This window comes from Euprymna scolopes, chromosome 31 (assembly GCF_053919585.1).
Source record: "Euprymna scolopes isolate OS-2025 chromosome 31, ASM5391958v1, whole genome shotgun sequence".
NCBI lineage: Eukaryota > Metazoa > Mollusca > Cephalopoda > Sepiida > Sepiolidae > Euprymna > Euprymna scolopes.
In genome coordinates, this window is record NC_136512.1 from 25,854,491 (window position 1) to 25,868,253 (window position 13,763).

A 13,763-nucleotide genomic window follows, 5' to 3' on the forward strand; every position below is an offset into this window, starting at 1 on the left:
GTAGAGGGCGCATGTAAAATTATCTTTCGGCTTCATCAACTATAGTGAAACACACTTGCTTCACGTTTTTCTTTTTGCCCTTTTCGTTCTTCTTTGGAATGAAAATGCTTTTCTCGTGTACGTACGATTATATACATACGCAAAAACATGTGTATTAGTTAGATACCAACTTGTTCAACCGTCAGCGACTAAATACATAATACGCAATATATATATATATATATATATATATATATATATATATATATATATATATATATGTATATATATATATATATATATATATGATGAGAATAACAGAAATACTATTCCGACGAAATCTTCTATAATATAAAGCTGAACGTCTGTGTTTGTGTGTGCGCGCGCGTGTATGTATGTCTGTGTGTGTGTGTGTGTTTTTGTGTGTGTTTTGTGTGTGTGTGTGTGTGTGTGGTCACGAATAGGCTCCTATATGGCTGATTATTTTAAAAAAACTGATTACATATAATGATAGATGTATCAAGACACAGGAATGGGTATGTTTGTCTGGCAGAACGGTGGTTCATAAAAATTGTGGAGGTCTTCGTTCGCGCCTGGTCCAGAAACTATGGAAATTTAAAAATAAAAAAAAATAAAAAAACTTTTACAAGGGTTTTTGATATAGATGTACATAATAATACTTTGATAAGTATGTTATAACTTTTATAGTGATGGTATAATAAAATTGTGGGGTCTGCGTTCTGACTGGTCTCCGTAGAATGGAAATAGGCACAAACTTTAATAAAGACTTTTCATATCTATCTGCGTAAGTATACTTTGATAATTATGTTTCAGTTTGAAGAAATATGGTATAATAAAATTATGGGGTGTTCGTTCGCGCCTGATCTCCATATAATGTAAATATATCACAAAGTTTAACAAGTTTTTTTTTAAATATAGATCCACAGAATAGTGTGATAAGTGTTTGAGTGTGAACAGGTATGGTATAATAAATTATAGGGTTTATCTATTTTATTTTTACTTTCATCATATTTTTCTTTGGTTTTGATACCCCCAAATTAGAAGCTATCTCTTTACAACCCTTCCTTTTCATAACCTATTACACTTTAATAAATCAGAGTCCATTTCCTGTAGGCTGTTTTTGAAACCACTCACCGATGGGTGCTTTTCCTAGTAGAAATATAAAAAGGGACAAAGCGAATTATATTTTCGTCAGCGGTTTGTCTTTATTTCGGGACTCCCTTCCGAATGAATGAAAAGTAATTCTCCATATAAAGACGGAACTTTGGTGAACACATTACTCTCTTTCTGTTTATTTCCCTCTCTCTGAATTTCTTTCTCTCTCTCTTTCTTTTTCTCTGTATGTATATATATATATATATATATATATATATATATATAAATATATATATATATATATATATATATATATATATATATGTATATATACAGAAACAGAAAGTAACATGCCGATACCAACATGGTTCCCTGCATACATATACATATACTTAAAAAGAAAAAAAACTTGTACTTAGCGATATAGGTACATAAATAAACTGTCTGTCATGTCTATTCTGCTTTTACTGTCCGTAAATTACTCCTGCGCCCCTCTTCTTTCTCTCTCTCTCTCTCTCTCTCTCTCTCTATCTATCTATCTATCTAACTTTCGCTATCTCTCTCTATATATAATTTCCCTTTTTTTTATTTTCTTGTCTCTGATCCGATACCATGAGTTAACCCGCTACCCTATACAGAACATTTTTATGACGGTTCATGCTATCAACCGTAAGATCGCCCGTGTCTTTACGCAAACAGCAATAACTTGACGCCGAAAGACATGACCCCCGAAGCATGCGTGACATTCTGCCGTTCTTCAATAAAATTACCAGAAATAGCGGCCGATGAGAAATAAGGAATCAAACGCATCCTCATGGCGTAACAAACAGGGTTTATTCAATTTCAAAAGACATAAAAAGAGAATCTCGTTCGCATTGCCAGCATTTTTATGCACTTGTGAGTTACTTGGACAGGTCGGTTAAAGCAATGATATTCCGTAAGACAATTTTAGCTCCAAGTATTCCGTACACTATAAAGTATCTTTTAATGAGTCTGTCGCGCGCAATATTTCCGATATGTATATTTTTTATGCATTTTTAACTTGTTCTCTATTTATTTATGTGCCTTCCCACGAGGACAATATTAGAAACTAGGTCGGTGTTTACTGTGGGGAAATCCAGCTCTTCACAAAACAAGAACTCTTGATAAAACAAAAACAAAATTGTCTCAGTCATAAAGAATTTCTCCGCCACAGAACGAGGACAGAAAAGGTGAAGTATAGCATCCGAACAGACACTACCCTTTGATCCTAGCCAAATTCCAATTGATTTACTAGCCTGACTTTAGTAGGTTACGTTCCATATTTAGTTGCAGTTTACACTAAGAGCGTAGTATAAGCCATATTGCATGTCTATTTTATTTTATTATTATTTTCATGTAAATAAAATCAGGTCACTCTTTGTTGAAACATATATTTAGATTTACTCAGTCTAGAAGGATTAAGTAGTACCTTAGCGAATTTTTTTTCTTCCATTGAGCTAAGCTAAACTAAGTGACCGAGTAGATTCAAGGGCGATCCAAAAGACCTCCCTTTTTATCTGCTAACTTAAGGTGTAAGGGAGATCATGACGTCAAATTAAGGATTACTTCAATTGCTCCTAATCTTAACTTCATAAAGCCTTTCGTATATCATGGGCACATCTTGTAACAGTTTTTAAAATATTTGATTCGACATAGTATTGGATTATATTCCTTGTTTTAATCGCCCAAAACAAGCCACTAGACATGAGGAGCTAAACACAATATTAATTTAAAAAAACAAAAACACTATCAAAACACAATAAATCTCTCTCATGTTTCACAAACATCGCTCATGGAATGTAAGAATTAAAAGACAAAATAAGGGAAGCGATGTTTTACATAGGCATCACCACTTTCAAGGCAGAGGAGTCACTCGAGGATAATGCTTAAAGGGTTTACAGTAGTCAATTGGACAATATAGTAATCAGTAATGGAAATTCAGTAAATTTGTTAACTTAAGTGGAACGGCTTATCAAGAACTTGTTTACATTAGACTTGAAGACGACAATATTCTTGTCATCTGGAAAGCAGGAAAACGAAAGACAGTTTCACAGGTGTGCAGTTCTAAGTAATAAGCTTTGTTCCTGGAATCTACTTTTAGGTTTAGGCACAGATAAAGAGTGGGGGTATTATTGATAGTATTTTCAAGTGTTTATTGTAAATGCTTGGCGAGGGAGGACTATAGAGTGAAGCTCACTCAGGCACTTGGCATGAAAATAAGGATGAATTAAACAGAAGACTAACTGTCTTCCTGGCCCATAAGCAAAAAAGATACATATATTTAATGAATTTCAGATCAAATTTAATAAAGAGCAACTATTATTGTTAAATTTGTTTTGGGGTTAGTGGTTGAATACATAACGAGAAAGACACAGGAACAATAAAATAAATATTTATTAACAAACTACATGAAAATTTGAATTGAACAATATCTTTGCTCATGGCAGGAATAGTTGTGAACGAAATATCTACTTTCCAGTCTTAGGTCAGACTAGGTGGCCGCCTAGTTTAAAGTATCTTAGTAAAATTGCAAACATAAAATTAAGAAATTACGAGATATAATTAAACAGCATAGTATATAAAAAATAAACCATAAAAAAGAGATAGATATATACTGATAAGGAAACCAGGTCAAAATATTTCATAATTAAGCATGTATATGAATACAGTCAAACAGATTTGTATACTTACTTTTTACAAATTCATTTATTTGTTAACATAGCCGCCTTGGATTATGAAATTCTTTAGACACATATACAAAATTACTCCGAAACACTTATTTTAATAAGTCTAGCGAATATTGTGACCAAAGTTAATACAAAATATAAAATATTTATGAGTTTAAAATAGTATAAAATCGTTTTATATAATATTTTGTAGTTTATAAAATAGATATATTATTTAGTCCATCTAATACGAAAATAATAATATCAAAAACTTTCCTCGTAAAACTCATATGGCAGTTAAAAAAAATCACAATGCGTGAGTTGGATTTTCTGTCTGTTACATTTTCTTACATTACACGGACTTGTATTTTTCTAAGAAAATTATATTTTCCTGATGAGCGTGCGTAAGTGAAAATTAAATATTTACATAAAAAGAAACAGATTGATTGTTCCACACAAACGAATCACGTCTGTAACAATGTACCGAGGTTTTAATATGTTGAAAGACTTGCGTTGTGAGATAAATAAATCTTGAAACTTGAAATATAGTGATTTGTATTTAGATCTTATACACATCCACACAAACGCGCGTGCGCACATACACCCACACACACACACACACACACACACACATATATATATATATATATATATATATACTAGCGGGAAATTGGTGTTTTTCGAGATTGAATGATGATCAACTAATAGTACACACTCTCATACTCATATTGTCATCGAAATTTGTGAAAGCACCATTTCTTCCATCACATCTATTGATAGCATTCTCTAATTGGTCAACCACACAGCACAGGGGAAAAGGTTCATATGTCTCTAAGCGCTGACTTAGTCTAAAATACATTGTTAACTATATTGCACAATAAAGATCCTACCGTTGATTTTTTTTAAATTATAGAATAATGGCTTTACTTAAAAAAATAAAGTAACAGCATCCACTTGTACTCTAAAAATTGTACTCTAAAAATTGTACTCTAAATTGTACTCTAAAAATTGTACTCTAAAAATTGTACTCTAAATTGTACTCTAAAAATTGTACTCTAAAAATTGTACTCTAAATTGTACTCTAAAAATTGTACTCTAAATTGTACTCTAAATTGTACTCTAAAAATTGTACTCTAAAAATTGTACTCTAAAAATTGTACTCTAAATTGTACTCTAAAAACTGTACTCTAAATTGTACTCTAAAAAGTGTACTCTAAATTGTACTCTAAAGATTGTACTCTAAATTGTACTCTAAAGATTGTACTCTAAAATTGTACCTTAAAATTGTACTCTAAATTGTACTCTAAAAATTGTACTCTAAATTGTACTCTAAAGATTGTACTCTAAAAATTGTACTCTAAAAATTGTACTCTAAATTGTACTCTAAAAATTGTACCTTAAATTGTACTCTAAAAATTGTAATCTAAATTGTACTCTAAAAATTGTAATCTAAATTGTACTATAAAAATTGTACTCTAAATTGTACTCTAAAAATTGTACTCTAAAAATTGTACTCTAAAAATTGTACTCTAAAAATTGTACTCTAAATTGTACTCCAAATTGTACTCTAAAAATTTTACTCTAAATATTGTATTCTAAAAATTGTACTCTAAAAATTGTACACGAAAAATTGTACTCTAAATTGTACTCTAAAAATTGTACTCTAAAAATTGTACTCTTAATTGTACTCCAAAAAATGTACTCTAAAAATTGTACTCTAAAGATTGTACTCTAAAAATTGGACTCTAAAAATTGTACTCTAAAAATTGTACTCTACATTGTACTCTAAAAATTGTACTCCAAATTGTACTCTACATTGTACTCTAAAAATTGTACTCTAAAAATTGTACTCTAAATATCGTACTCTTAATTGTACTCTAAAAATTGTACTCTAAAAATTGTACTCTAAACTTCACTCTAAATTGTACTCTAAAAATTGTACTCTAAAAATTGTACTCTAAATAGCACTCTAAATTGTACTCTAAATTGTACTCTAAATTGTACTCTAAAAATTGTACTCTAAAAAAATATATAATAATGGCTTCACTTAAAAAAAAAAAAAACATCCACTTGTACTCAAACAGAAATACTCATATCGAATTAGATCCTGTCATATCAAATAAAATACAGTTGAATCCATATATCTGCTCTACTAGCTTATTCGGTGACAATGATCGAAATTTAAGTTTAAAATAAAAGAGTCAAGTATCATGGTGCAATTGTGCTTATAACGCAAAGAATTATTGCAAACGCAAAACTGTCATATCAAAGAACCTACTGCTTACTTTATATGTCGAACCTTTCCGGCTTGTATTTTTATAAAATTCTGAAATTCATAACTTATGTTAGGTCGCGTAAGGTTTAAACATTTTGTCAAAATAGCCTATTCATCTTGCATCAGATTTTTTCGGTTATCTATTTTTGACACTTAGCAAAGTTATCTTGAGACAAAACCAGAAAAATAACGTATTTTGTTTGAAATTTCATAAAATTTGGTCGAGTATTTATCGAGTCCAAAGAAAGCGATTTACACACTTACGCACACACTAAACTATTCTTTATATATCTATATATATTTATATATCTATATCTATATATATATATATATATATATATATATATATATACATACATGTTTTTTTATTAAGGAAGCTACAGACGGCCAAAAAAAAAAAAACCGGCCGAGTAGCTGAAACAGTACTGTAACTTAATAGAAAGATCCGGTAATAAAAAACAAAACGCATATTTGCTCTACAACAAAGTATTGAGCACTTTCTTCGGTTTTTATTAATTACCATTTCCACTATATATATATATATATATATATATATATATATATATATATATATATATATATATATATATATATGACGGCATGTGGCTAGATTTCGTTATACAGGTAAAAGCCCTTAAGTTAGTTGTAAGCTAGTTGTCGACCGTTATCTCGCCGAACTGCCAATTCTGTCAGATGCACCAAATTTATAACCGATCCTTCCACATCGCAAATGGCAATTTCTCGCCATTAATAACGTAGAAGCATTTCGAAAGAATCACAGGATAACATCTTTATTATCCTTATACCGATACTTTATTCCTCGAAAGGAGAAGACAAGAAAGTCATGGCCAAGGTAAACTAGCATTAGAGCACTTCTTAAAATCCGTCTACATTCAATGTCTCCTTGTGTTTAAATGATTGCTTTTTCAAGGAGTAAACTAACACACTCACGGTCTTTGTTTCAAATATATATTTTAGGTATAAAATTGAGTTTTCTAGCTAAACTCTCTTGTTTTGGCTCTTTAAGAAGACATAATTTATTGGGCACCATATCGATCGGAATCGATTTGATAATATATTTTACTTTCGTATCAGAATCTGGAATCTGCCTTCTCATGCATGTGGGGATTTAAGTATTTCAAGAATTGATAGTTTTATAACATAAGAAAGTTTACGTCGTATAGTTCACATTCGTAAATTTATTGATTTGAAACTTTTGAGATCCTCTTTTGTTAATATACCTACTCTCGCTCTCGCTCGATCATTTTCTCTAATACGCACACATTATATATATATATATATATATATATATATATATATTTCGTTTACACATTTCTAATGCATTTTAGAAAGATGAGGTTAGAAAGATGTTGACGTTACTGGAAATAAAAACGAAACAGGTTCCTGAATTCCGAACAAAACATATTAACAATCGGTCTTAATTCTACATATATAGCTTGTATGTAGCGGGATACAATTTAACAATAGAAGGCATATCAAAAGGCAATTGTCTTTTATGATAAAATGTTTATAACGCATGTTTTATACATTAACAATATGCTGTATGAAAATTTATATTGGTTGTGTTAATAATAAAATTGTGCTCATAGGAGTTCTTTTTTTTTTTCTAACAACTGTTTAGTGCTTCGCTTAGCAGATCGTCTTCTGGTATGAAACTATGAAAATTTAAGCATTATATAAGGTTGGGGCAAAAACAATATCGTTTTCTCATATTTTTTATATATGATTTCTGAATGATTTAATTTATATATATATATATATAGGGTGACCCCCCCCAAAAAAAAAAGGCCCTTACTCTAATTAGGCCCCGTTTCTTAGTGTTTTGTCCGAATGAATGAAACTTTGGTCATAACTAATATATTATATTCAAAACATCATTTCAAAACACTAGGGTATTTGGCCTTTTTATTCCGTTCTACAGCATATGTTTTAGATGAGCTACATTTTGCTTTTGTTTTTTGGGGGGATCACCTCGCATATATATCTATATCTATATCTATATCTATATCTATATATATATATATATATATATATATATATATGAATAAAAAAATCAATACGAAAAATATATGAATGTTTATATCTTTTCTGTATTTGTTTCCTAGCCATGTAATATATCATTTTGAAGCACGTTTTTTGCTCTATTGAATCATGTTGTTTGTTTCTGTCCTCAATCTGTTTCTTCAATGTTTGCAGGGAAAATACTAACCCGTATGATTTTTGTTCCAGTTCAAAATAGGCTCGAAATCTACTGAGACAGCTCCTACATCAATGATGCCTTTGGCCCAGGCACCACTAGAGAATGTGTGACACAACGGAGGTTCAAGAAATTTTGCAATGTTGACGGGAGCCTCGAATATGAAGACGGTCGCATCCAGCCGATTGCGGTTGATAAGGGACATTTGAAAGTCGTAATTGAAGCTGATTCTCGCAAAACAACACAGGAAGTCGTTGTTGAACCTAATGTCTCTTTTGCCATTTAAAGTAAATATGGGAGTCAAGAAAGTAAGATAAATTGGTGCCGCATGAATTGGATGATTATCAAAAAATTTCATTTGAAGGTGTCTTCCACGCTCCTTGTGACATTGGACGAAATGTGGATCCTATACGAAAACCGGCGGCAATCAGCTAAGTAGTTTAATGCCGGAGAAGCACCACACCACTTCCCGGACCCGAAATTCTACTAAGAAAGTTTATGGTGATTCTTTGGTTGTCTGCTGCATGTCTTAGCCATCACAACTTCTTGAATCCAGGCGAAACTCTTACGGCGGAGAAATACTGCCGACAAATGTAACAGAAGCTCCGACGTATGAAGGGACCAATTCTCCTCCATGACAAAGCTTGTCAGCATGTTGCTAAACTGACCCTGCGAAAGCTAAACGAACTAGGCTATTAGACTCTGCGTCATCCGCTATATTCACAAGACCTCTAACCCGCCGATTATCTCTATTGCAATCATCTCGACAACTTCCTGCGCGAAAAATGTTTCAAATGTCGAGATGATGGCGAATTAGCCTTCAATGACTTCATCGTTTCAAGAACTCCGGGTTTATATGCTTATACGATGAATAAGCTTGTTTCTCGTCTGCAATAAATATGCAATTCTAAATGTTCTTACTTCAGTTAATAAAGTTTATTATAAAAGGATGTACGATGTTTTGACGTTGAATGGAAAAAAAGCAACATTATTTTCGCACCAAATTTATATAATTAGATCCAAACATATGGGGCGAAACAATTGTACGAAACTTAATACTAATAAAATAATATTATTTTGATGATTAAAAAAATGTATCAGCATCTGTTTCTGGTGCATACATACATGATGATGATTGCAACGTCTTGTCAGACGAGTGCCACTCCCTCAGACATTTAAAATACATGAGCCCAAATGCCTGACGGAGTATCTATACACAGATGATGTTAGAGAGTATTAGCTTTGTACGACAGCTAAGTCTCTCTCTCGGTTCAAAATGTTGAGATCCAACAACAAGCAAGAGCAAGATAGCCAGCAACAAATTAAACTGCAGACCAGCTTAATGCGGGTAATGGTATTCCGCTTTATGTTTTTTTAAATCAGAGATTTGCTTCTCCTAGAAAGGTTGCATTCAACACGGCTTACATGATCTCTCTCCACCCCAATACACTTATACACACACACACACACACACACAAATATACACGGTGCTAGTTGGCCGTTGACCCAGAAAAAAGAGTTCATTCGCCCTTTGGAAGGTCTTGTGTTTAATCCTTCAGTCTCCCTGAAGGATTAAAGCATACATACATACATACACACATACATACATACATACATGCATACATACATACATGCATACATATATATATATAAACATAAAATGGTTGGGTTCATTTTTATTAATGTTCTCACGAAGGCATTTCATAGGTCTTACAGTATTCTTAGACAGGTGTTGTGTCAGAATATATTCGATCGGAATCGATAATCGAAATAATCTGATGACAAAAGAAACAGCCGATTTTGATATTAGTATTTATCTTACACGGCCTTACGTTAAAAGTGCATTTGAGAAGTTTTATTACAACGAAAGCCTAACATGCCGCGTTCGAAATGAAACTTTTTGGTGAGAGTAGAATAAAACAATAATACTTGACTTTTCTATTTTAAACTATAATTCGGTCGTAGAGCATGCAATTAATCGTTTTGATCACAAAATAAGCAATTTCACCGAATTTGATGACAATAAAAGTCTGAGAAATCAAACATTTACTGATCTTCATACAATCCCGGCAACGACAGGTCTCCCTGCCATTCCTCTTTAAACTTGCAATTATTTCATTTTATTAAGTTTCATCTCTTAGTTGGGTTAGATAGAAATAAGTATTGTCACCTTCGTTGAAATAGGAGGTTATGTGTTTTACAACCATATTGACGAATTATTATTTACCAAGGCCAAAAGCATCTCAAAGATAAAAATTGATATTTTTATTTTCTGTAGGATGATGGAAAAATCATATACAAATATTGAGAAATGTTAATAATTCACAAACGCAAGAGATGTTTGTTTATATTGCACAAGATAAACACACCGTAGACGAATGTAGGGTGTTCTACGAATGAAGAAGATATCTTTGTTCATAGAATGCAGATAATGGTATTGCTGTCAACAAATAAGCAAATGGACAGATCGGAGAAAGATCATTCTTCCAGATCCGAACACTAGGCAGAGGTGTGAATATTTCTTAAGGCAGATGACAACCTAATTTCTGTAAATGATTAATGAAGGAATTATCATTTCAGCGACAAGTTTTATGGTAATGAAACCTCAAGACATCTCTGTAAAAGGTCTGTAAAAAAGTATACTTCTTGTATATTAGATCATTTCAAACAAGGTTATTCCATATATATATATATATATATATATATATATATATATATATATATATGCATATATATATATATATATATATATATATAAATTAGCTTCCTTCATTCTTGACAGACTAGCATACCCACTATAAGTGTGTTTGAGCGTGGAATATTCGGGGACATAATTGCGCAATCCACAACCACATTTCTAATGAGTCGGTGTAGTTAAATACCAGTGACCAGTAGAGGTTAAGGATGACTGGAAACAATGCCGAGATAAACGGAGAGCACATACGACGCCTAGAATTCTCAAAAGGTCACCCATCTGGCACTAGCCAGACTGAACGTTGCATAACTTCGATTATCTGACGAGAACCGGTGCGTTCAACATTTTAAAAACGCATATTACTTGCTTACACAGATATGTTAATTCATCTGTCACAAGTTTGGATTTCGTAAGGATGGTATCTATATAAACGGCGCTTTTAATCCTCGTGTCTGAGAGTAAATATTTAATAGCAGTCGTTATGCGTAGAAATATTAACAAGCTCAATATGGCTTACAGTTTAAATGAAGGAAATCGAGACAGTTATATTTTCTGGTACAAAATAGATATTATAGATAGAGAAATTGGGAAAATAATAGGTCAAATGCTTGAGAGGACCTATGGTCGCAAAATTATAAGTCATAGTTTAAAATGGAAATGCCTATTATATGTGACTTCTATTATTTACACAAGCATGATTAAATTCAACATTCATAAGAGCTAAGTTCAAAAGCTCTTGTTCTTAGCTGGGGAATTGATTAGTGGAACTTAAGTATGCAACCTGCGTCATGAAGCTTGGATTAAAGAACTCGACTTAACAAGTGTAGAACGATTTATGAATAATTAGTTTGTTCTGTTATATAAAATGTCCCAGAGTTTTTCCTTGTTTCTTGCTTGCCGGCCTGAATGAAGATAGTTTATTTAAGGTATGCCCTGACGCCGGATGATGAAGAAGACAGATTGGATCCAGCACGAAGCCAGAGTGACGGCCGAAATCAATTTCTGTCATATGCAGTGGAATTTATTATTCATAAGTGTGTTTGCTATTTGTCTTTTTTATATACCTTAAGTAAATTTTCTCAGAGAACAAACTACTACGAACTAACACTAAAGCTCTATAGCTGATATATAGACAGTCGAATATTTAATTTACGTCATTCATCTCTCAAACACTGATAAGCCAATCACAATGTTGCTGAAATTCAAACAAATTGCTAACAAAGTTTCTTAACTTGAATACTGGGCATGAATTACCTCTTTTCAGATAAAAAAAATACCACAATTAATCTTGCCAAACAAGGTCAACAACCACGCCCTTTAAAATTCAACTGCACGATATAAAAATTTCGGGACACATCCTTATTTGTTCCGAGACATATATTATTTTCATGACAACCCCCCCCACACACACATTTAGAAAATTAGATATATAAATAATTTTTCTATGCAAACCCACATACAGCAAGCTTAAAATTTTATTGGTGTTTTAAATTGTGACGATCGGAGGCTATATCCTCTATATGATATTTTGATAGTAGAAATGCCCCTCTAGGCCAAAGTACCGTAGGTTTTCTACAAGGAATGGCATGTACAAATTCAATATATCTACCATGATAGCCACTATCTTATGGAGCTTACGGCCACTATTGCTGCCAAATACACTCGTTGCAATAAAATGCTAAATTACATCAGATTGGCAACACCATCACAGCCACCACATCGTGAACGGAAGGACATTAAATTTTTCTACTAACAATTTAGTCGTAACACCGCTATCAGTTGAGACCGGGAGCATTTCTACATTTCCACCGCCATTAAATCACTATAAGCTACATAGATATAACATAATCTTACACATTTCCGGTCCAAAATAAGAATGAAGATATTTCACATAAACGAATGTTTACCCAACAATTAAAACATGGCGTCGCTACGCGACATCTTCACTACGCCGATGCTTCGTTTTTCTTAAATTTGAATACAATAAGCGGTCAATGATGCATTAACACCAACAAACCTCCCAGCTTGACGTCGGTGTGTCTCGTCTTTAATGGATGGACTACTTGCATACCCATCAAAGACAATGCGTGCTTTTCCATATCTAGTTGTGTCATATCTGCGGCATTAGGCACAGATCTCATTAAGTGTGTGACGTTTTCTCCATGAAAAGCGTTAAAGTAGTGCTCTATCAACTAGGGGATACTATCGATCTGAACACTGTGGACATGATTGTACGGGAGAAGTCAGTTACCATATTGCGTCTGCTAAATCTGTACTACACTAGTCTGAATATTTTTTTAAGTGCAGGTAGGTAACAACAAAGCTTATACTTAAAATCTCCTGCTGCTGCTAAGTCGAGGGTTCACTGGTAGATAGCACACACAATCTATGGAATAGGAGTAGTTGATCAGACTCAAATATTTGCTTAGCGAATCTTTTGACTCAAGTGTAATTGCCTGATCATTTTTTAAAAGTATAATCTTGGACATTTTCTCCAATCATTAAAGCTATGATTACTTCTCTTATGAGGTCAACACTCACCTTTTGTCTCCATTGAATTCACTTGAAATGCTGCGAATGGACTGATCTCCCATGGAAATTTAATATGTCTGGAGAGTCCCAAGGAGCTTCCATTTTTCCGTCCCGTCTTGATCATGCTGCAGTAACCTCCTCTTGCTGTTTATAGTGCCATAACGAATGATTGCTAGTTCTTGCATTGCAAACTTGATTTCAGCGCACGCTGGCAGCGATAGCGTCCAGACCAATAGTTGAATTTTGTCCATTCCTCTTACA